Source organism: Petromyzon marinus, unplaced genomic scaffold (assembly GCF_048934315.1).
Source record: "Petromyzon marinus isolate PM22_M1 ecotype Great Lakes invasive population unplaced genomic scaffold, UKy_Petmar_22M1.pri1.0 PM_Scaffold_24, whole genome shotgun sequence".
Lineage (NCBI taxonomy): Eukaryota > Metazoa > Chordata > Hyperoartia > Petromyzontiformes > Petromyzontidae > Petromyzon > Petromyzon marinus.
Window position 1 is genome coordinate 254,621 of NW_027423213.1, and position 25,213 is coordinate 279,833.

The 25,213-nt window shown below is 43.4% G+C and overlaps 1 long non-coding RNA gene across 1 annotated transcript; it reads left to right on the top strand.

Moving 5' to 3' along the window:
* Window positions 1-6,777: 6,777 nt before the first annotated feature.
* LOC142922984 (uncharacterized) lies at window positions 6,778-18,231 on the top strand. Its single transcript, XR_012940454.1, has 2 exons — window positions 6,778-8,036; window positions 17,526-18,231. It is a non-coding gene; the product is annotated as an uncharacterized LOC142922984 (long non-coding RNA).
* Window positions 18,232-25,213: the final 6,982 nt, after the last annotated feature.

The window sequence follows — 25,213 nt, forward strand, 5'->3', positions numbered from 1 at the left end:
TCGAAATAGATGGCAAGATACCTTTTTTGGATGTCCTAATTAAAAAGAGACCTGATGGTTCAATGAGCCACTCTGTCTACAGGAAAGCTACCCATACGGATGCTTATCTGAAACCGGATTCCCACCACCATCCATCACAGAAGAATTCTCTCATCAAGACTCTGTATCATAGAGCCCAATGCATATCCGACCAGGAACACATAAGCAGTGAACTCAAGCACGTACACCAAGCTCTTAGGGCTAATGGTTACTCCGACTATACAATCCGCAAAGCTATCACTCAAACCATGAAGAAGAACCCTCTTGAGGAGCCTTTCAAAACCATCACTTTACCCTACATTGCTGGGATCACAAAAAAGATCTCCAAAATCTTGAATAAACACAAGATCCAGGTCCGTTTCAACACATTACATAAAATCCGTGATCTGGTTCCGTCTGTAAAAGATGTGATTCCGGACATACAATACCCTGGTGTCTACAAACTAAGTTGCCTCTGTGGTAGTAGTTACATTGGAGAAACCAAACGCCATATCTCGGACCGCATTCGTGAACATAAAGCAGACCTTAAACACGGTAGGACCAACACCTCGGCCGTAGCAGATCATTGTTCTAATTCAGTAGGCTCACATGCCATTGACTTTTCCAAGACGGAGGTTCTTTGTAAGCCATCTGGCTTCCATGAGAGATTCGTTCATGAGGCTATCCACATATACAAACACAGAGACAATTTCAACCGAGAAGATGGATTCTATCTTAGCAATCATTGGAAAGATTTGATAAATCATTTCAGTTCTTGATTGATTGTTCACACTTACAGTGGCTTTCAGACAGCATACATAAAAACAAATTTCGTCTCCCCCCTCCTCTTTTCAAAAAATAGATGGACTAGTCCTAGCAAACAGCCAATCGTTGCGCGTGACGCAAACGTTATTTTTATATAAATAAATAAATATGCCGTTTTCAAAGTAAATTTATGCAAACCGACACACCTGATGATGACCGTTTGAGTTATGGTCGAAACGTCGTGAGAATTTTTTTTATTGTTTTATATATATTTTGTTATTTTGTTGTTTCTCTTCAACGTGACTTTACCGAAAAAACTAAGAATATTTATGTACTTTCTTATTATTTCTGATTTGTCAATATGTGAACAATTTTTGGTTAGGAGTGGGGTGGAATGATTGTCTGAAACTCATCCCTAAGTTTTTGTGTTGAATATAATGGGAAAATATTTTCTGATCACGAAATTTTGTTTGACTCGTGTTTTTTCCAGAACTCATCCATTTATAAAGTAGAGGGAAGCCAGTACTATGCATGATGTTCTCAGGCTCATGTCTAATCTGACATTATCATGTTGGAGGACTTCTGACATCCGACTGATGACGTTCATGATGGTCATGGCCTTTCTTTTAGTGAACAGAAAAACACATTGTATCAGTTCAATACTGTAAAATACAGTAATTGAGAAAAAAAGGCAATCGGAGGGGTAACCATCTCGTAAATATTAAAAATGAAATGTTTTTGTTTAAAAGAGCCTGCGGCAGTGGCACCAGGTCAATGGCAATTATGAATGCCTATCATTGTTGGCACTTTCCAAGGAATAGCTCATGTTAATGTCCCACAAAGAGGTACTCATCAACTCCAGAGGGATGAAAGGATGATTCAGTACCTTATCGAGATATTAAGTTATTATCTTTAATGCTAGCTATCTGTCTTATTGGACCCCTCACCCTCCAAAAACTATTGACAATGGCCATCAAAATCATTTGGAACAATATGACATGGTTCAAACGAATAACTGCCCACTGGAAGCTTTTCTGAAGACAACAGATGAATAATTTAGAGAATGCAGAAATCTCTTGTCAACCTTAATTCACTGTGTTCCACTAAATCTTCTCATCTCAACTAATTTTTTTCATCTGCTTCCTTTTCCCTTCCATAATTTGGCCACCATTGCATTGTTAATGTTGACCTTACATCTGATGTGCTAGATTATCACCTGCCAACTCTAGTTGGCAGGTGATTATCTAGCTAGTTTTATATATAGGATTTTTTACGGAAAAAACTTTTTTTGCCGTTGGTCAGTTCCATTCTTTGTCCAATTTTAGCTCAAAAGAGAATGCGTCCTGCCTTGAATCTCGTTGAAAATTTCACGCACAACGAGGCTGCTACAGAGAGCAATGCACATTATACAATCGGCAAGCCAATGTTTTATTCGTATATGTGACATTTAGTAAGATCAAGTGCAGATGCAAATGTAATTTCATTATTTGTGCAGTCATTGATGACCTGGCTGAGGCCATGAAATATCTGCACTAGAAAAGTCGCTCAATAACAGGAAGCTGATGAAGGATATTGGCAGTACCAGCTTCGCGCTCTGCCCTTGGAGCTGCCTGGCTACTGTTTTCATGCCTTCTTGACTGATAGCATGACTGAACTATTAATGGGGATGATATAACGCTCTAACGTTGTTCACGTCTCACAGCCGGAATACTGCCGACTGCTTCGCTCCTGACAAAGCGCTGATACACCGCTGGATCGAGTAGGATGGTCCTTGTGGCGAGGCTCTCAAAGTGGAAGATACCAAATCAGCTTCAACCCAATGGTGGTGTTTAGGAGAGCATTTATCTATGAGTATATATAGGCTGGCTGACAGATATGAAGTTATTCCTTCGGTGGTAATAAACAACAACAATAATAATAATTGTTACCCTTTGTCATACCACTTATGGGTGAAGTCTTTCCATACTGGATAAGTCGTGCAGATTGCTTGACCATACTCCATCATGCTTGTCAACGTGGGTTGATGACGAGAAGGCTCAAGGCCAGTTTGCTTGATGGTAACTATGACTGAGAATCAAACTAAAGTGGTCTGATTCATATTGCAATGGCCAACCATTGTGCCACCGTTACACTCGTATGCATAAGTTAACAGGGAAAAAAACTATACCGTTTTTGTTACTGTGAATAAAATGACAAAATAACATTGCCACTTTGGTCAACTCGTCGTCTTGAAATTACGGAATGTACAAATCTAAAGTCTTAGGTATAATGGAAAGAAGGGTTTTGCTAATTGGGCGATCTCAGAATGGGTAGCAGGTGGCAATCCTAATCAAATGCCATTTTTCATATTTCATGTGTTTAGGTCTGTTGTAGACAAAAAACGGCCTGCGATGAAACATGTCCTCTATTCCGACATGTGTAAAGAAGCTTATTCGCAGGGTGCATTTTCATGATGATTTATTTCACGATAACATATTTACAGGCGAGAGTACGACTCACACGTTTCACAAGGCTATAACTACCGCAGTCCTGGTGGTTTCTAATAGAGTAATATCGAATAGTCTTTGTTGATGGTTTCTCCCATGTAGATCTCCAACAGTCGGCCCCGATGTCGTCCACCTGCAGTTGTTCTTCAGTCCCCAAGGAATCAACCCATTCGCGGGCCTCGCTCCCCCTTATATACCCCTACGACCACGTCCTGGTAACTTCCAGCACTTGCCCCCGGTAGATTCTATCAGCAAACTCTATCGTCATCTACTTCCCTTCTCTTCGATGGCAAAGGTTATAGTGGTGTCAGTGTTGATGGGTGGAGACAGGTACAGGGTACTTTACGGGGGAAGGTTCGTAAAAGTCGTACTCCTGCGTTGTAAATACTTTATGGTGAAATAAATCATCAAGAAATTGGAACCTGCAAAGGAACTTCTTTACACATGTGAGTGTAAGCCTGAGTACAATCTCACGTGTTGTTGCTGTAGAGTATTTTCATTTTACCAGTGGGTCAATGAGATAAGGGGATGGTGATTAAGGTAGTGAGTGATAGGATGGGTGGGTCATTCTTGAGAGCATGAAAAAGTGCGTGAGTGAGGTTGACACAGTGAATGATCAGGTGATTGTGTGAATGATCAGGTAAATATATGACTCATGAGGAGGGAGAGGGAGCATTTATGTAAGTCATAGAGTAAGGGAAGTGGGTGAGTTCATAATGGAGTGAGTGAGTACCAGTTTATTTAGTTGAACAAGGCGAGAACTAAAGCGACCAGGATGAGTCTCATTTGCAAGAGAGACCTGGATCACCCAAATGACCATAGCTAAATAAACACACAGAGTTACAGTAATGAAAGCAAATATAAATAATACAAAACAACTGATGCGTCACATGGGAAATTGACGTAATGGAGTTAAGGGATGATAGAATATTTGAGTAAGGTGCGACACGGGTGTCCTCTGGCCCTTTCACGACTTAACATTTTTTTTGACTACGTAGTTTGAGACGATTTCCATGGATGTACCAGTAGAATCTATATCTGGTATAGATATAATGGGAGGCTGATCGATGCCCCAGTCCGGTCATGGTATGGCTCTCTATTGTTAAACCATATTATGAATGCGGATGATCTGGTGATTACTTCCCACTCTAAGGAGAAGTTGGAGACACTACAGCTAAACATGGAGCATTCTCCTAAATTATGGGCCATTACCATCAGCCTCACAAAAACAAATCACCTCCATGGGTATTTTACATCATCAAAATGCTCCCCTCCCTCAATTCCCCATGTGTTTTGGGGCAGTTGTGGAGAGAGTGGAGATATTTCCGTACTTGGGCAGTGTGCTGATGACCAACTCTGTTTCAGTAGCCGAGGTCTCACTTCAAATCATTCGAGCGGCATTCTATTTTCATCAGCTGCTGAATACTGTGTGGAAGCTACCTGGCATGTCACTCCATACAAACCTTCATGTCTTCTGGACTGCAGTTATGCCCTCCCGTATCTCTCTCGAAAGGAACATCTGCACTGGGTGAAACATTTTGGTTAGCCCACGATCTATCCAGGGCTTAACGAGACTGGACTTTGTGAGGAGCTCAGATTCCTGGAATATCTGGACAAATGCCCATCTGTGGGCTCCTCCAGCAATCGAGGCTGCGTTGGTTGTGTCATGCAGTCCGGATGCACAGCCACGGCATCCCCAAGCAGCTTCAATTTGGCTGGATAGATGGTGCTAAATGGGCGTGGTACGGGCTAGAGAAGAGATGGACTGATGTGGTACAGAAGGATGTGGAGCTGATTGGACTTATTGATGACTGGTATCAGCAGTGTCACGATCGGCTTCTGTGGAGGAGGTTCATGAAAAGCGCTGCTGGGGAGGTGGAGGCAGTCGCCCTCCAGCAACAGCATAGGGCAGAGGAGCAAGGCTCAAAACAACGAGCAGAGCGCCAAACAACTGACACAAATAAAGTTGGCACAGTGGGGAGCACGGCTGTTGCATCTGCCGATCATTTTCCTCAGTCAATCCATGGCACCTGCGTCTATTTACATGACCTCCTGCCAGCCAGTCTTCGACACTTCACGTGGCCTCAAAATGCACTGAGAATGGCACAAGTGCTGTGGTGATACTCTTTGGTTATATTGGATAAAGTCACGTAGGCAAAAAATAAAATAACAAAAATCACGACGTTTCGGCCACAACACAAGCGGCCTTCATCAGGTGAAGGGACAAGACTGTCTGGAGGACAGCAAAAGCTTTAAATCTGCTGTGGTGATGTCACCGCCACTTAGGGGTGAACGACGGTTGTTCCGTTGTTGTTGTGCGTGTGTGCACGGACGTATGTACGCCTGTGAGTCTCGTGTATGGAGAGAGAAAGAGAGGCAGCCGTGCGTTGTGCTGGCCTGTGTGCCATTCTGAGCTTCATAGGCGCTGCTCACTAACAGCGCTTGCCCCAACATTCTACCGGATGGCCGGGTTTTGTGCCCGGCCATCCAGTTCACCATGGAAATGGAGGTGAATAACACACTCCCATTCCTAGATATTTTGCTTGGACATGGCCTGAACGGTAAAATAACACACAGCGTTTACAGAAAGCAAACGCACACTGATGCCTATCTGAATGCAGAATCACATCATCATCCAGCTCAAAAATCCTCTCTTATCAAGACGCTCGTACATCGGGCGAAGACAGTGTCAGATGGTGAGAGTCTAGTGAGAGAGATTAAACACGTTAAAGACGCACTACGACAGAATGGCTACAATAATGCTCAAATTAACAGAGCACTGAATGCCAAATCACGATCGCAAAGCAATACTACTGAAAGCGACCAGATTGTTAAAACAATAAAAATTCCATATATCTCAGGAGTAACTGACAAATTAGCCCGCGTTTTGCAAAAGCAAAACATTACAGTAAGATTTGGTACAGTACACAAAATTCAAAAACTAGTATCTTGCACTAAAGACGCATTACCTAAACTATCAACAGAAGGTGTATATCGGATTAATTGTTCATGTGGCAGCTGCTACATTGGGCAGACGGGACGTAACATCAGCGTAAGACCAAAAAGAACATCAGAGAAATATTAAATTATCTCAAACACAACTGTCGGCAGTGGCAGAACATGCTTGTCAACAAGGACACTCAATTGATTTTGACAATGTTGCAGTGGTGTGTAAAACTAATTATTACTGGCAAAGACTAATTAGAGAATCCATTGAAATTGAGAAGAACAAGAATAACTTTAATCGCTCTGACAGCTACCGGCTTAGTGCGGCCTGGAAGCGTATTATTAAATAATACACATTACATTTTGATTTAAAGAATTACTAATCTACAACTCATTACTAATCATAACCAATGACTGATTACTAATCGATTATATAATTACATTACCCCCCCCCCTCCGCCTCTAATCACTGCACCTGATGAGTTAAGTGATGACGTCACCCTGCTGCTCTATATAAAACCGGGAGCAAGCGAGGGCTTTACCATTCTGGCGAATTGCCCGATGATGCTGGAAGTATTTACCAGCGAAACGTCGTACTCAAACTGTAAATGTGGATTAACTCTTCAACACACCGGTGGGCTGAAGTAGTGAATTATTTGTCTTTTGTCAACGTGACACTTTTTTTTTGCTGATTGGCCGTGTCGGGTGGTGGAGGGTTACGACACATTTATAAATAAACGCGATCTAACCCAAAAACCTTTATTATGAATCTTGGAATTAATGTCTTTTTAAATGGTCAGCTTAAGTGATTCCGTGATGTTTATGTAACTTGACCATTAAGATTATCTATGGAGCACAATTATTTCAGTATTATTTTTCATAAGTAAACTTTAAACTGAACCCATATGTGATATTATATTGCCTGATTATTTTAATTTTTAATGTAGTCTACATGCTCTTCTGGGGATATTACCCCACATTTACCACTCATTGATGTTCCCTTTGACATTGGTAATTGGCATTGTCACACCATAGTAATTCATGGGCAATTATGTAATTCGAGCAGGTATTTTTAGGACACTCACCCATGGGGGACCATTTTCAAATGTATTGCCTTAATTTAATAATACAAATAATTTATATATAATTTGACAGTTCTTATCATTGTATTGCAGAAGCATCTGTGTGTCTCTCTGTGTCGTTCTCTCTGTGTCTATCTCTCTCTGTGTCTCTCTCTTTGGGTGTCTCTCTTTCGGTGTGTGTTTTTCTCTATATGTGTCTCTCTCTCTTGTGTGTGGCTCTGTGTGTGCCTCTCTCTGTGTGTGGATGTCTCTCGGTGTCTGTGTCTCTCCTTTTCTACGATCCGGTGTTGTATGTATATGCAAATTCCACCTCTTGCTCCGCCCACTTACTCTTGGGTTGAGCTTATCTCAAGCCTATATGACTTCGTGTTTCAGCAGCTTACTCGCTATATTTTTTCACCTGATTATGGTTGCTTGTGTTGCGATCGAAACGTCGTGATCTATTATTTTTTCTACCTACGTGACTTTACAGAAAGAACCAAAGAGTATTGTGATTGTAATTTTTATTGTGATCGTTGTGGTGGAGGTGGTGATATTGATGGTGGTGTTAACGATAGCGGTGATTTCGGTGGTTGTAATGGTGGTATTGATGGTGGTAATGGTGGTTGACTATTACCCCTCTCGTGTCCTTACTTCCACCACCAGGTTTAAGAATCTGCTGGTGTCTGTGCTGGAGGTGGACGTCTGGATATCTGTGCGGTCTGGAGCGGTGGACAATAGACTTCTGCAGCTCAACCAGGTGGACGCACTGGGCAGGGGGCAAGATGGTGGTGGCCTTAGAGACCCACTTACTCCCACAGAGAGCCATAGACTCACTCACAGAGTACACTCACACAGAGAGCCAAAGTCTCACTGACACAGAGCCATAGGCTCACTCACATGGAGACACATAGACTCACTCACACAGAGAACCATTGATTAACTCATTGTTTTTTTCGGTAAAGTCACGTATGTAGAAATACCATAAAATTATATTAAAATAAATCAATCACGACGTTTCGACCGCAACACAAGCGATCTTGTGTTGCAAGATCTTGTGTTGCAAGATCGCTTGTGTTGCGGTCGAAACGTCGTGATTGATTTATTTTAATATAATTTTATGGTATTTCTACATTAGTGACTTTACCGAAAAAACCAAGAGTAATTTATGCAGTCACGAAAGCTATAATTCTTTATTAACACACTTCTACGGGGAAGTTACCTTTACAATTCTGTACTAAACTAATTGCGCCCCCTTACATTTTCCTGCCCCTCCCTCTTCTGCTGCTGCCGTGCCCCTTGCTTTCTTCGGCCCCTCCCCCCACCTCTACTACTTATTTTAAGCCTCTGTCTGTTCATCCCTCCGGCCCCTTTTTTCTTGCTTCTCTGTCCGTCTTTCCTCTTCTTACCTCTTGTGTCCCTGTATATGTATTTCTGCTATCTTATACCTCGTATTTGTTCACTCCGTCTATGCTGGTATGTTCAACCCAGAGGATGAACACGAAATTTAGCACTCTTCTGAAATTCGTGGTCTGCCAGGCAAGTGTCTAACTGTGTCGTTGGCCGACTGGTATTGCATCACGTAAATTTTTCTTAGGTTTGTTGAATTCTCGTCTCTCATCTTCTTGTTGTATTTACCTCCGTGCAGTTTAACGCTCTCTATGTGTTGCGTTGATGTCACCATATGTGCTATTTGTTTTTTACACCTGATGAAGATCGCTTGTGTTGCGGTCGAAACGTCGTGATTGATTTATTTTAATATAATTTTATGTTATTTATACATACGTGACTTTACCGAAAAAACCAATGAGTAATTTATGCAGTCACGAAAGCTTTAATTCTTTATTAACTATTGATTAACCCACACAGAGAACCATAGAGTCACTCGCACAGACTCGCACAGAGAGACATAGACTCACTCACGCAGAGAACCATATGCAGTATATCCACGTTTTTTATGTAATGTGTTTTGCTTAGCGCACCCCACACCCACTATAACGCGAGTAGCAGAGTAGCACATGACGGACTGCTCTCATGAGTGGTGTGGGTCTTGGCAGCATTGTTCTGTATTGCTGGGAGCTGATGCTGTACCGGTGCGCGCTGTGTTACGTGGCGTGTCATCCTCTTCCTCAGCCTTTGTTCCAGCATCTGTGTGTAGTGTCATCTCACTCACTCCCTTATAGTTTTCACTCACCATATCTCCCTTTCACGTCCTTTGTATGTATATTGATGAATGTAACGCATTTTTTTATTATTATTTGGCTGCTATAAATTTCCACGTCATAAGCCACTTCATTCAGCTATCATTTGTGGCCAGTTCGCTTCTGATAAAGAAGCTAATAGCTTAGAGGGCTTTACTAGGTAAGATAAAAAATTGTTTATTTTTTGGTCATTTGCTTACCTTTCCTATACTTTTCACTTCGATTGTGTTTTTGCATCGTTTGTTCTTGTAACTTTCTGTACCACCCCAACTGGAAATCTGTGAAAAAGGGCTTTTTAGATTCCTCCAGTATAAATAAAAATTATAATATAGATCTTCTACATATACACAACACATTTAAAATAAACATAGAAAACAGTGTACTGTACTCTCAATTAAAAATAATAATAAAAGTTTGTGCTGAAACGGAGCCTCCCCCTTTACTGTTATTCCTTGTAGAAAAGTTTTCTGCTTCACGTAAAATAGCTTTAAGCAGCAATTTTCGACAACGCAACCCCCACGTTAAGCAAGGATATGTGCACAAGCTTGTGTGCATGTGTGGGTATGCGTATCATTCGGTAATTGTATAGTGTTTCGCGTATTACGCGATGAACTTGACAACACCGGGACCGATGAACTAAACTGGTTTTGGGCTAACCCTAGGTCGACTCAGCCTCCAACGAATACCTGGTGCGGTGTGTAAACATCACTACTCGGGAGATAAAGGCGGCCAGGCATGGTGCTAGCCACCCACCTCATTGTGTACCGTGCTGGCTTTCATAGGTGCTCGCTAAAGCACTTGCCTCAAGAGTCTGTTGAGGTTATACAGACAACCTTTGTCTTTGTGTTTAATGTTTTAATTGGTGGTGGTGTAATTTTAAATGTAATTTTTTTTATGGCCGACTTGCACTACGGCCACTTCTGGACCCAACAAATAAATATGTTCCTCTTCTTGGTGGCAGTGGTGGTGTATATTTATAGAGTGCCTTCTCTCTTGACATAACAAGCACAAGGTGGTGACAGAATGGAATGATTTAGATGGCAGCGGTGTACAAAGATTGAGGAATGAGTGACAGCGATAGACGGTGAAGGGATCAGAGAAGAGTAGGGACGAGAAGGAGTGGAGGCTTAAGGGGAGAGAAGAGGTAGAGAATGGGAAATGGAGAAGAGGTGGGGCTTTATGAGAGGAATGGAAGAAGGTTAAATAGAGGGACCATAAATGAGATGTGGCACAGAGAGAAGGAGGGACAGAGAGAGACAGAGAAGATTGGGAACAAAGAGGATGAGAGAGGACATGGAAGGAGATGAGAGGCAAAATTAGGTAGGGCAAGTCCATGGAGAGGTTTAAAGACCAGCGACAGGTATTTGAAAAGACAGCGGTAGTGAACGAGAAGCCATTGGAGTTGAAGGAGGAGAGGCAAAGTGTGAGAATTAAAGGGGAGATTGAAAATAACTCGTGCAGAAGAATTGTTTAATTTGTTGGGAGGGGAGTGAGGAAACCAAGAAGAAAATTACATTTGTAATTAGAGGTAGCTCTTTACATTATGAGACCTCCTTTGCCAGTAACAAGATATAGGAATAGGTTTTACCCTTTTAACTGGCACAAAAACTGACACCTTTATTCAAGGCATCTTTGCAATAACCACAACACAAGCAGTCAAAATGCAAACAGAAAAGACAACTCTGATAATAATATGCACTGTCCTTGAATTTGATTGGTCCACACCCGAGACGGCTTTCTTTAGAGCCTAGTCTCCATTGGTGTTGGACCAGAAGACGCCAAAAGCCGTACAACTCAAAAACAGCGCACTATCAGAGTATTGAGGGCTCGGAGTGAGCATTTACATTATGAGACCTCCTTTGCCAGTAACAAGCTATAGGAATAGGTTTTACCCTTTTAACTGGCACAAAAACTGACACCTTTATTCAAGGCATCTTTGCAATAACCACAACACAAGCAGTCAAAATGCAAACAGAAAAGACACCTCTGATAATAATATGCACTGTCCTTGAATTTGATTGGTCCACACCCGAGACGGCTTTCTTTAGAGCCTAGTCTCCATTGGTGTTGGACCAGAAGACGCCAAAAGGGTAAAACCTATTCCTATAGAGGTAGGTCTGTTAGATCCACTTCTATGGGTGACTGTCTAATACATTTGCGGTTCATAAAACAGTGCCCCAACCACTGCGCCACCATTCCCCACGTGAATTTACACACACAGATACAAAGATCCCCCGTGTAGCCCGTATAGCCATAACAGACTGTGTGACCAAGTACTGTGAGCGAGCACATACGGATTGGTGGCCAGCACCACGCCTGGCCACCTTATCTTCAGAATGGCGATGTTTACACACCGCACCAGGTACTCATTTGAGGCTGAGTCGACACACAATAACACAAAGACAAAGATCCCCCATATAGCCTAAACAGACTGTTGCGAATTGCTATTTGCAAGCACCTTTGAAGGCTGGCAAGGCACACGAGGGGGTGGATGGCCAACACCACGCTCGGCCGTGTGTGGCTGAGTCGATACACAGATGTACACACACACGCGTTTACACACAGTATCACGTGTAAATGTCACAGGGACTTTATCACCACAAATAACTCTGTCAGCGCGTGATTTTATATAACAATTTAAAGGATTTCAACTGCACGGCCGTGCATACACCTGTGGACCCCTAAGTCGTATGTGCTGTGCAACTTTAGGACTTGTAAATATTCCCATGCACAGATCTTCTCGATGCGATTATGTTTTTAATTTAAGAGGATTATCGTTAAAAATTTTCCGAAGGTGCGTGTGTATGTATAAAAAGGATTTGATCAAGACTTGTCACACTAGACTTTCGCGACTACAATGTAGAATAGCAATGCATGGTGCTGTTTTTGTTTTATTTTAATTACTTAGATTTGCTTGGGGAGGGTACATGCGGAGTGTTTTTGTATCTGAATGTGTAAACGTAGAAATAATTAACCGACTGCTTAATTAGCTGATATCTATCTGCTTCACCGTTACACTCAACGGGAAGTGAATTACTTGGTTCATTGAGAACAGGGACATACTATTTGTAAGGGTTCAACACGACACTTGTGGCAAAGCAGAGCTCTAGGGCTGAAACCAATCAAACCTCCACACCCTCACTGTCTGACAAATTCGCCTGTCGTGTTTACTGCTGTGGATTCATATTCTGTATGTAGTTTTTGGTTTACATGTACACGATTGTCAAATACCACACGCATGCATGTGAGCACACAAGCAATAAATAGAGTTATATTCTTGGTTCTTTCGGTAAAGTCACGTAGAAGGGAAACAATAAAATAATAAAAATATTATACAATACAATTCTCACGACGTTTCGACTGCAACACAAGCAATCATCATCAGATGTGAAAACCACAACAATAAAATATGGTTGTGTACACACACCCACACACATATATAAGAGAAATGTATACATCGACACGTAGAACATCTTAACAACTCTTATTAAATTTTGATTTAAAGCTTTTGTGACTGCAGGGATTCATATTCTTGGTTCTTACCAATATATACACTGCACCAACTAAGGCCGGGTCAACCTAGGGGTAGCTAAGAACCACGCATGGCCGCCTGTGTCTCCCACGTGCTGACGTTGATGCACTGCACCAGCTAAGGCCGGGTCATCCTAGGGGAGGCTCAGTACCGTTTCATATGTTCGTCACTGATGTTAGCCGTGAGTGGACATTCAACTTGGGCATCCTGGTTAGTGACAATGCGCTGACCATTCTACTACTGCTCCGCAAACAAGCAATTTATATAGAGACATTTGGTATGTCGTTTTTTTAATGCACGCTATATATACATACCCCTTTCAATTATAGGGTGCACATGTGCGTGTGGTTTGTTCACCCGTGTGTGCATGGTGCATGTGGTCCTTTACACGTGATCATCATTTTTGCAACTGAATTAAGTCTCGAGACTCCCCTTCGCACCAGTGCCGGACGATCCTAGTAGCACAAGTAGCTACAAATGATACGGGCCCCGCACTTTCAAGAACCCCGCGCGAAATGCTTTCAAGCTATCAATTCCGGTCCAGCGATTCTGCACTTGCTCTATTACTATCATACTATACTGCCTTCAACTTTTGTGAACGACTGGGTGTTTAAGTTTAGTGATTTGTCGTATTATCTTACTGTATAGCAAATGAAAAAATACAATAACTTTACTATGCAAGTTAAAAATCTGTGTTTTAATGTTTAGGTCTTTTTTTTATTTACGGCCCCTTTATAACATTTGCTACAGGCTTCGCACGAGCTTAATCCGGCACTGCTTCGCACACAAGTGCACTCGCCAGAGACACCGCAGTGCTGTGGCAACTTCACTATTCCCACATTTCGCTTGACTTCCTATGACAAACGCCAATTACAATTTAGCTAAAGCGTGATGTAAAGCCATTGTAACGCCTGCCAGGGCTTCATTGCTCACTCGATATTTTCCGCAAAGCTGATGGGCCAGCTTGGAGTAGTAGGGGTGATCGGCATAAGGTACTACCACTAGAGTACAAGATACGTCTTTTAGTAATAATCCTATGCGATTGTACTCTGTTCTTCCATCTTATAATCATATGAAGATGCTTATAAGCAAGAGGGCACAGTACTGCGACATGGATGTGGCGTGATCAAAATTATTCCTGGAACATTGTTCCGGAGTGACCCGGCTGAAATAAATCACTGAGTGTCGCCGTGAACACTAAAATATCACTGAGTTCAGCAATTTTGCCGCCTATTTTACAAAGTAGATCCGTGGTACGTGAGCACAGCAACGAAAAAAACAGACAAAACCATCAAGATTGCAGATAACGAGTCCAAGGGGTATTGCACAGCTAACGAAACGAGGTATTTGATGGTCGTTAACGAGACACAGGAATATAAAAAAACGGAGAATGCGTTATTACTGAAAGATGAAACAGACGAATAACTTTGGGTAAGAGTGCGGGTGCTACTGCCCAGAAGATATAAGTAGCTTTGTCTCCGTCATATATGCGTATTTATTCATAAAAACATAATTCTTTTTACAGAACCCATTGTCCCCACGTTATTCTGAAGCGCATCTTATCAGCAGAATTGATTCAGTACAAGCAAACTCTGGACAGGTTTCGACATTCAGTATCCCATCAGCAGAGTTAGGGTGGCTTGAATCATCGCTGGGGAACTTCCAGATGGTAAAGACAAGGACCGTCCCTTGAATAATATGTATCCTAGTTCCATACAAATCTGTTTTAATACTTAAACAGAATGAGCATGAATTATATGAAGCAGACATTTCTTCGTAATTTAACTGTGTGGAGCCGGTCGCCACCTGGTGGACATACAACGATTGCATGTTGGCTGGGCGCTCATTCTCTGCTGCTGTCCTCAATATCCAGAAATCCACTTTCCGTGCCATCCGAGCTGTTTACTGCCTGTCATTTAAATGTGCAAATAACAATAGAACCCATCACAACAGAAACATCAACGCAGGCTGGATACAAATACGTTTAACAACACAAAAAGGGTGTGCATTGCTGGTGCACAAATCTATTTTCACCGAATTTTGACTTCAAACTTTCGTGACTGCAGGACTTAATATTCTTGGTTATTTCGGTAAAGTCACGTAGATATAAAATAAAAAAAATATGAAGACCGCTTGTGTTGCGATTGAAACTTCGTGGGTTTTTTGCTTTTATTATTTTCAATTTATTATTTTCAATTTATTATTTTAAATACAAATGTTCCTAAAATTTACTATTTATGTATTTATGTTCTATCTACGTGACATTACCGAAAGAACCAAGAATACTATTTTCACTGATTCTATTGTGAAATCTTTTGTTTCCAGCCTGCATAATTTATATTTGTTATGATTGGTTTTCTCATCATTTACAGATTGGGTTACTGTTGCCTTTAGCCAACCGTCAATGGGGTCACTATAGTGTAAAGGTCATCTCCATATATGGGGTTGCCAGAGGCATATAGCAAGAGAAAGTATTGATGACTGTCCTGCACTGATGAGTCCTAATTAGACGAATCCGGCCCATAGTTGCCTTTGTCTCACTGCTGCCTGTTGCTGGGACTGCCACCACGTGTCCTCAACTCTTTGAGTCTGTGGTCTAAACGACGACATGGCCACAAATTCAGTTCTTCTGAGCTGGTGGTCTAGATACGTTTGAGAGCGTGTAAACATTCATACTGCACACATCTGTATGATTCTGCATCTAAGACGACTCCCTGTACCTTCCAATGCCGTGAATCCTACACGTGGAGGGTGATGGTGGTGACGATGGTGAAAGTGGTGACGGTGGTAATGATGGTGTGGGTGGTGACGTTGGTGACTGTGGTGACGGTGGTAACGATGGTGAAAGTGGTGACGGTGGTGACGGTGGTGACGATGGTGACGGTGGTAACAGCGCTGACACTGGGACGCCTGCACGGCGCGACTGCCTCTCAAGGGCAAAGCTGGGCCACTTGGTTTGCGAGGAATGCAATCCCCTTTGCATTTCTAAAGGGCACCCCCAGTGGCAACGGTTTCTTTTTTTGCACGATAAGGCGACTCAGCATTTCACCTGCAAGTGGCTTTGCTCTGCACGTAGGGGTGCTGATTGCTCGATGTAAAATGCAATTGAGTAATGTCCGATTATCACGGTTGGCTAAGCACGGTGCGAAAGAAGTTCGACATACAAGAATCTTATTGCAGCCTCGTAATTTAATAACACACCGATCCACATTCTCGCATTTAGCCACAAACACACGCGCGCAGTAGAGCACACCCACAGTTGAGCACACCCACAGCTAGACGATAACGCGTGCTGCTCTCGAGTTATCTGCTTTCATCTGGCTCTCGTGATCGCCGGCCTTGCCTCGTCACAGCTGCTGTGGAGTCGCCTTTGTGCAGAATATAAATAACAACATAGAAACGCATACAGCCCCTGTCTACTGATCTATTTCATCATCTGTAAAACAAGTAATCCTGATTTGTTTACAGATGTTTTACTAACTAAAAGTCTATCCTTCCAAGAGCGGGTGAGTGAGCGGATGGGTGTGGGTGGGTGAGCGGGTGAATGTGTATGGATGGGTGGGTGAGCAGGTGAGTGGTGAGTGGGTGGGTGGTGAGTGGTTGGGTGGGTGTGTGAGTGAGTCGGTGAGCGAATGGGTGGTTGAGCAAGTGGCAGGTGTGTGAGTGGGTGGGTGAGTGAGCAGGTGGGTGGTTGAGCACTTGGGTTGGTAAGCGGGTATGGTTGGTGGGCGGGTGGGCAGGCGGGTGGGTGAGAGTGTGAGTGGGTGAGCGGGTGGGTAAGCAGATGGTGAGTGTGTGAGTAGGTGGGTGAGTGAGCGAGTGAGCGGGTGGGTGGGTGAGCAGGTGGGTGGATAAGCAGATGGCAGGTGTGTGAGAGGGTGGGTGAGTGAGCGGGTGAGTGAGCGAGTGAGCGGGTGAGTGAGCGGGTGGGTGGGTGAGCGGGTGGGTGGGTGAGCAGTGGGGTAGGTGAGCGGATGGGTTGGTGAGTGGGTGGTGAGTGTGTGAATGAATGAAGGAATGGGTGGATGGTGAGTGGGTGAGTGGTTGAGAGAGTGGGTGAGCGAGTGAATGGGTGGACGAGTGAGTGGTGAGCAAATCGGCGAGCGAGTTGGTGAGCCAGTGGTGAGTGGGTGAGCGGGTAGGTGGATGAGTGGTGGGTGGGTTAGGGGGTGAGCGGTTAGGTAGTGAGTGGCTGGGTGAGCGAGTGGATGAGCGGCTGGGTGAGCGAGTGGGTGAGCGGGCGGTTGAGTGGGTGGGTGGTGAAGGGGTAGGTGAATGGCTGGGTGGTGAATGGGTAACTGGCTGGTGGGTGAGTGTGAGGGTGAGTGGGTGAGCGAGTGGGCGAGTTGTGAGCGAATGGCAGCGCTGCTCGTGAAGCTGAGTCTCTGTGAGTCTCTGTGTAAGCCTCCGTGTGTCTCCGTGTCTCTGTGCGAGTCTGTGAATCATGAGGTGAGTTTCTTTGCGATTCTTTGCGTGCGTCTCTGTGCGAGTCCCCGAGTCTCCGTGTCTCTCCCAGGACCCCCTGGATGCGTTGAGGCAGCGCTGCTCACGTAGCTGTGAATCTCTCAAGGCGGAGTTCTCCATCGGAGAGTCTCGCGTCACGTCCCGGACTCGCACCCAGGAGTCCTGCGCCCAGGAGCTCCTGGATCTGCCCCACTGCCAGGACCACTGCGTGCATCTCCACGGCAACCGCCGTAGCAATCGCTGCAACCAACATCACCGCGATGGTCACCGTAGAGACCGCCATGATTATAGCAACTTCCATCGCCATAGCAGCAACCACCATCACCGCAGTAATCACCGTAGTTACCACCATCACTGTCAGCAACCACAGCGTAGCAACCACAATCAGTCTAGCAACAACCACCATCACCACAGCCACCAATATGGCAACTACAACACAGCAATCACCATCAACATAGTTGCAATGACAGCATAGAAACCACATTCACTCTAGCAGCAAACCACCATCACCACAGCAATCATCGTAGTAGCCACCGTCACCAAAGCAATCACCATAACTGGAACCCAATAGGAATGAGTCGTTATGTTGATGATGTTGACGATGATGTTTTTGTTGCTACAAGTTGCAAATCAACTTTTTTCTAAACTCAAATGAAGAAACACCATCTCTACCCCCCCCCCCCTTTCCTCGCGCTCAGTTGCATAGCGACGCCGTGTGTGCTGTAAGTACCAATAATAAACACCGAGTTGTCTCCAAAGTCCGTGTCTCCGCGATCTCTCTCCCTGCTATACTAAGGTTTTTAATTTTTGCCCCCCTGATTCTGCTGAAGATTTCCTCTTCATACTTCCTCGTCTCCTTGTTCTCGAGTGCCTCCTCCTCTTCTCATTGCGTTCTGGATGTCCGTTTTAGTTTTAGTCGTAGGTTGCATAGTACCAACCACTGAGGCATGGACAGTCCTAAACATGGGATTGGAAACTGCAAAACAGGGAGTGGCTCTTCTTTTGAATAAAACAATGAATGCGGTGTGGGAAGCTGCGAATCTCAAGTAACGGTGGGCTCACCTCCCCATTATCGGGAGTCAGGTAATGGTGGCTTGGTCACAGGAAGATGCGCTTGAGAGTCTTCCACTCTGGTGGTGGGTGTCCATCTCGGACCCCATTAAAACCGACAGTGGCCTGGTTTCAGCCAGCTGATGAAAGTTGTAATAAATAATTTAATCATCACTTGCATTTGGGGTTGGCATCGTCCCCCTCTCCTACTTATGCCCATCCATCCTGGGTTTAACCAGGCTGGATTGTGGGCGGAACCAGAGTACCGGGAGAAACTCCACGTTGCACATGAGAGGATAACACTCACAGTTCTGCAACAGATGGAATTCACAGACCCGCTTGCTGTACTGCTTGATAAAGGCCTTCCTACATATTATCTGTAGTAATGCTTTCTTGCTATATTTCATCCTTACCCCCATTATGGGTTGGTGAAGCGAGGGGGGCAGGACCGATTCTTCTGTCACTCGACTGATTTCAGGCCATGGGTTTCTAGTGCCGGTGCTCTAAGCACTGCAGCTGCTCCACCCGATATTCCTGTGCAACGTTGCACGTAAGATATTCTATCGCTATGGATTTTCCAGATGAAATATTTTCTGAAATGAAAAATGCAATGCAGGAAAAATAGAAAAACTGCCACGACACGGTGGGCAGGTGTGAGATAGAATGGATTAAAATGATCACGACTGAACACCCATGCCGAGCACACCATAGTGGTGTTCACTTCATCTGGTGGCGAGATGTTAACTAACACCTTGTGAAAGACCCAAGGCAGATCCCTGGGTTTGATCTTACAAGAAGCTCATGGTCCACCCTAAACCGCATCCACTGCACAAACCATGGCAGATGCGGATACCGGATGTACAAATGGAAAATGAAAAACTATCCAGTGTGCGACTGTGGTCATCCAGAACAGACCAATCAACATACAATGATGCAATGCCCGATTCCAAATATGAAGGAAACATGACAGGGACACACTGCTCTACTCTTGACGTGGTTATCTGGCTTGACCACCTGAATGTGAGTTTGTACTTGTTACTCTGCACCTATATCAGCCATACGAAAAGAATAAGACGAAATGATAGGGGAGGGAGAGGTAGAGAATGGGAAATGGAGAAGCGGTGAGGCTTTAAGAGAGGAACAGAATGAGGTTAAGGAGGGGGACTACTTAATGTGCTGGGGAAGATTATTCCAGTGTAGGTGTGCAGGGAGAAGGATTGGACGCAGGGAGATGGAGGAACAGAGAATATTGGGAACGGAGAGGACGAGAGGGGACATGGAAGGAGATGAGAGGCAAGAGAAGGTGGGGCAAGGCCATAGAGAGATTTGAAGATGAGCATCAGACATTTGAAAAGACAATGGTCGTGAACGGGAAGCCAGTAAAGTTGATGGAGGAGAGGCAAAGTGTGAGAATAAATGGGAGATTGAAAATAACTTGTGGGAAGTCTTTTTTATTTGTTGGAGGGGAGTGAGGGCTGATGCAGGGAGACCAAGACGACGAGAATTGGTGGTCCAGACGGTTAAAAATGAGAAAATGAACTAGCAGTGGGATAATAGTGGGAGGTATTAGTGATATAGTGGACGTGGCAAGTTATTAATTTGGCGGATCTAAATGGTAGTGGGCTGGGTTAGTGGTGGAGTGGGGGCTACGACTGGAGTGGGCAGGGCTAGTGGTGAAGTGGGTTGGACTAATTGAGGAAGTGGGCGGGCCTTGTCGCGGAGTGTGCGGGTCTAGTCGGGAATGGGCATCTCTAGTGGTAGAGTGGGCGGGGCTAGTGGGGGAGTGGCTCTGTGTACGAGTCTGGACGTTTTCGTGAGTCTGTAGCTTTGAGTTGATATACGAGCCTCTTTGTGAGTGTGTTTGTCGAAGCGAGACTGTCTGTGTGCCTCTGTGCGAGTCTATGCACATGGCCTGGCACAAGCGTCGTGGTGATGTCACCGCCACTTAGTGGCGAATGGCGGTTGTTATTGAGTCTATGCAACCCTGTACGTCTAGCTCAGTGCGAGTACATTTCGCTGTTTGTCTTTTTGTATCAACATGCGTCTTTATATATCAATGTGAGTCTGTGGATCTCTGTGAGTTTATGGGTCTGTCTGAAACTGAGTGTCAGTGGAAGGCATTTGACTGGTAAGCCCTGTGATATCCACTTTTGTGGGCCACTTTCTAACACAAATGCTTGCACTGCATCATGATATATCCAAACAGATTATATTATTAGTCTCGTGACACCATTAGTAGGTCGATGAAAGTATTGGGTACAATATCAAAAATATGCAATAATATTGAAACCTTTAAATGGCAACGCCGCATGAGTAACCAGGAGAGTCCTCTTGTGAGTTACACCGAGTTTGTATTCTCCAGCACGTAGTGCATGCGAGAAGTTTGAATGCTTGACAAGCAAGAGAAGGAAGTGGAGTGAGCCATATGGAAATTTACTAAACCTCCTGCACCAAAAGCTCAATGCGCTGAAACTGAGAGCGCAGGAGTGGGGGTCACTGGGAGTCTCTTCTCTGTTTCCGTGTTTCATCATCACCACCTACATCACGGCTACCCCCAGACACAAATACAACACAAATCCCCCATATACAGTACACACACACAAGGAAACCATACACAGATCCCTCATGTAGTCTACACAGGCTGTTGGGGAAAGTGCAGTTAGTGAGCACCTATTCAGGCTGACATGGCACACGAGGGTGTGGTGTGGCCAGTGCCATGCTCGGCCACCTTTGTCTCCGCACTGCTGATGTTTACACACTGCGATGGGTACTCGGTTAAGGCTGAATATACACACTAAAAGCAGAATCTGAATATTTATACTGGAGTAATCCAATGAGTGGAGTCAAGACAGGACAGGAAGTTACAACAACCAATATAAATACACGATAAGAGTGCAAACTATAGTAAAGGTGAACAAATCACTTAAAAATATGGAAACAAAATAAACTCTGTTTTATCATACCAGGTAAGGCCCAGAGCTATTATCTTGTTTTTCAGAAGCGACCTGGCCACATATAATAGCTCGAGGAAGTGGATTACCACTTGAAATTTATAGTAGCAAAATAATCTAAACGGATGTTTCTAAATGTGGAGGGAAAAACTGGAGGACCCAGAGAAAATCTCCATGTGTCCACGGAGAGAACTTGAACACTCCACATGTACAGCAGGTATCAGGGTCGGACCCCCAAACTCCTGCATACCAGCCGAGGAAGATAGCATCACACCACCGTGGCGTCACTTAATAATACATAATAGCATGCAAGTCCAAATTACATCAGATCCCAAGCTTTGGAAAGGCAGTAAAACAACAGCAATACACATTTCCAGACCACACCGAGACAATGACAGTCTCCCAATAAAATTGTACATTTAAATTTAATTATTGGTACATTTTCTGGGTTCTTTCGGTAAAGTCACGTAGAATGGAAATAAAAAAATAAAGATAAAACAATAAAATAAAATTCTCCCTCAACGTTTCGGCCACAACACAAGTAGCCTTCTTCAGGTGAAGAAACAGAACTGTCGGGACAACAGCGCTTCAATGAACACTGCTAAGCTTGGCAGCGTCTTTAGGAAAACTACCCATATGGATGCTTACTTAAAACCGGATTCCCACCACCATCCATCCCAGAAGAATTCCCTCATCAAGACTCTATACCATAGAGCCCAATGCATTTCCGACCAGGAACACATTGCCAGTGAACTCGAGCACGTACACCAAGCTCTCAAGGCTAATGGTTACTCCGACTACACAATCCACAAAGCCATCACTCCAACCAAGAAGAAGGATCCTCTTGAGGAGCCATTCAAAACCATCACCTTACCCTACATTGCGGGGGTCACAAAAAAGATCCTGAATAAACACAAGATCCAGGTCCGATTCAACACAGTACATAAAATCCGTGATCTGGTTCCGTCTGTAAAATATGTGGTTCCAGACATAGAGTACCCGGGCGTCTACAAACTAAGTTGCCTCTGTGGTAGCAGCTACATTGGAGAAACCAAACGACATATTTCGGACCGCATCCGTGAACATAAAGCAGACTTGAAGCACAGTAGGACGAATACCTCAGCCGCAGCAGATCACTGTTATAATTCAGTGGGCTCACATGACATTGACTTCTCCAAGACGGAGGTTCTCTGCAAGCCATCCGGCTACCATGAGAGATTCGTTCATGAGGCCATCCACATATACAAACACAGACAATTTCAACCGAGAAGATGGATTTTGGCTTTGTAACCATTGGAAAGACGTTATAAACCATTTCGGTTCTTGATTGATTGTATTTTACGGTGACTTTCAGACCGCAGTCCATTCGCTGGCACTGCCTCTTAGTACCTTTCACACGACGGTCAATGGTATGGTTTTTAGCATGTTGTATAATAATAAATAGTATAACAGTGTAATGTTTAACATAATTCATAAGGCAATATATAGTATCGTAATTGTATAGTGAATATACAGCAGTGTTGTATAGAGTAGGGTTGGTAGAATAATACATAGTGTAATATTACAACTCTAATATTTTATAGTCTAAAGTATAGGGTAGTGTATAGTAATGCATTGTATAATTCAATGGTGGGGTTTGTCTATGGCAGTGTATATTACGGTGTATAGTCGTGTAATATATATAAAAAAAAAAGTTTAATTGGAGGCATATCAATATAATGCATAATGTTAGAGCTTACATTGGGCTGTATATACGATATTATACAATGTAGTTTAGATTGGAAGGTTGTAATGTATAGTAGTCTAGTTTATAGCATAGTTGTAATGCAACACAGGATAGAGCAGCGCATCATGGCTGTTTCTCTTTCTCCCCCCTCCTCCGTTCCGAGCATAGATGGACTCGTCCGACTGAACAAAGCTTGCCGCTTTCCGTGGTGCTAACATTGAAAAGAAACCGCTACTTTTTTCGTCATAGAATTGTAATGTATAGTAACTCATTGCTAGTAGCTCAGCTGATTGGATAGTATATTGAGTTTATTGATAATGTTGATGTATACTCTTTAGTTATATTTGGTAAAGTCACGTAGGTAAAAATAAAATAACAAAAATCACGACGTTTTGGCCACAACACAAGTGGCCTTCATCAGGTGAGGGACTGGACTGTCCAGAGGACAGCGTTGGAGTGAAGACAGCCAAGCCCAGGTCGCGTCCTTTAAGCTGTGTGGGAGGAAACAAAAGACGCCTTGACAAAGGAATTAGCATAAAATGATGTACTGGACCGGCACGGTTGGGGAGGGGGGGGGGGGGATTTTACATAATGTTGGTGTGAAGGGAAATAACCTGCTTTTAAAGTTTGGGATACCACTACTTGAAAAAATATACTGTACCATTGAAAATTAGTATAATGTTTGGTTTGATTTAGAGCATCTTTCCAATGATTGCTTAATTTGAAACCATCCTCTCGGTTGAAATTGTGTCTGTGTTTGTAAATCTGAATTGCCTCGTGGACAAATCTCTGATTAAAACCCGTGGGTTTGCAGAGAACCTTGGTATCGGAGAAAACAATATCGTGATCACCCACAGCGTTGTAAGTGATCAGCTACGGCAGAAGAATTTGTTCTGCCGTGTTTCAAATCTGATTTGTGCTCGCGAATTCGGTCAGAGACATGTCGTTTCGTCTCCCCGATATAGCAGTCACCACAGGTGCAGCTCACAGCTTAAAGGATGCGACCTGGGCTTGGCTGTATTCACTCCAATGCTGTCCTCTGGACAGTACGGTCCCTTCACCTGATGAAAGCCACTTGTGTTGTGGCCGAAACGTCGTGATTTTTGTTATTTTATTTTTACCTACGTGACTTTACCGAATAGAACCAGAGTATGGATCCTTGCAGTCACGAAAGCTTCAAATCTAGAATATTGATGTAGTTTATATTTTAGTTTTTTATCAGTTTACTATTTGGTATTCATTATACAGTGTAGTGCATACCCAGTTACTTTACGTTAATAGCTCAACTTATTGAAGAATGTATTGAGTACATGTATTATATTGATGTAGTTTATTCTTAGTTCTTTCACATCGGCTTATTGTATGACAGTTGGGTAGTTGCAGTTCTTTAGCGTCAATATACTAAATGCCTCTGTTGATATGTAAACTCTGACTTTAACATAGCTACTTCCGTGACCAGTTACATGCTAATCTCCCAGTTACATGCTAATTTCTGACTTTAACACTCTGCTAATCCAACACATTAACACAGCTAGATCAATGATAAATTCTTCTGTTGATATGTAAACTCCTTTGTCAAGGCGCTCTGCTCCTCCCACCCAGCTTAAAAGACGCCGCCAAGCTTAGCAGTGTTCATTGAAGCGCTGTCGTCCTGACAGTTATGTTTCTTCACCTGAAGTAGGCTACTTGTGTTGTGGCCGAAACGTCGTGAGAATTTTATTTTATTATGTTTTATTTTTATTATTTTTTTTCATTCTACGTGACTTTACCAAAAGAACCAAGAAGATGAATCCCTGCAGTCACAAAAGCTTTAAATCGAAATTTATTGATACATTGTTAAGCATTCCGAGGCTGTTGAAGTGCTGTTATTCGGTATATAGATATATGTTGACATAGAAATTTGAAATATCAGGTGTATTTTTTAACCTGTTTTTTTTACCTGGATAGCCTAATTTGCAAGTGTGACCTGACACCAAAAAATAAAACTAATAAATTAGAGCAATGAAGCAAAGA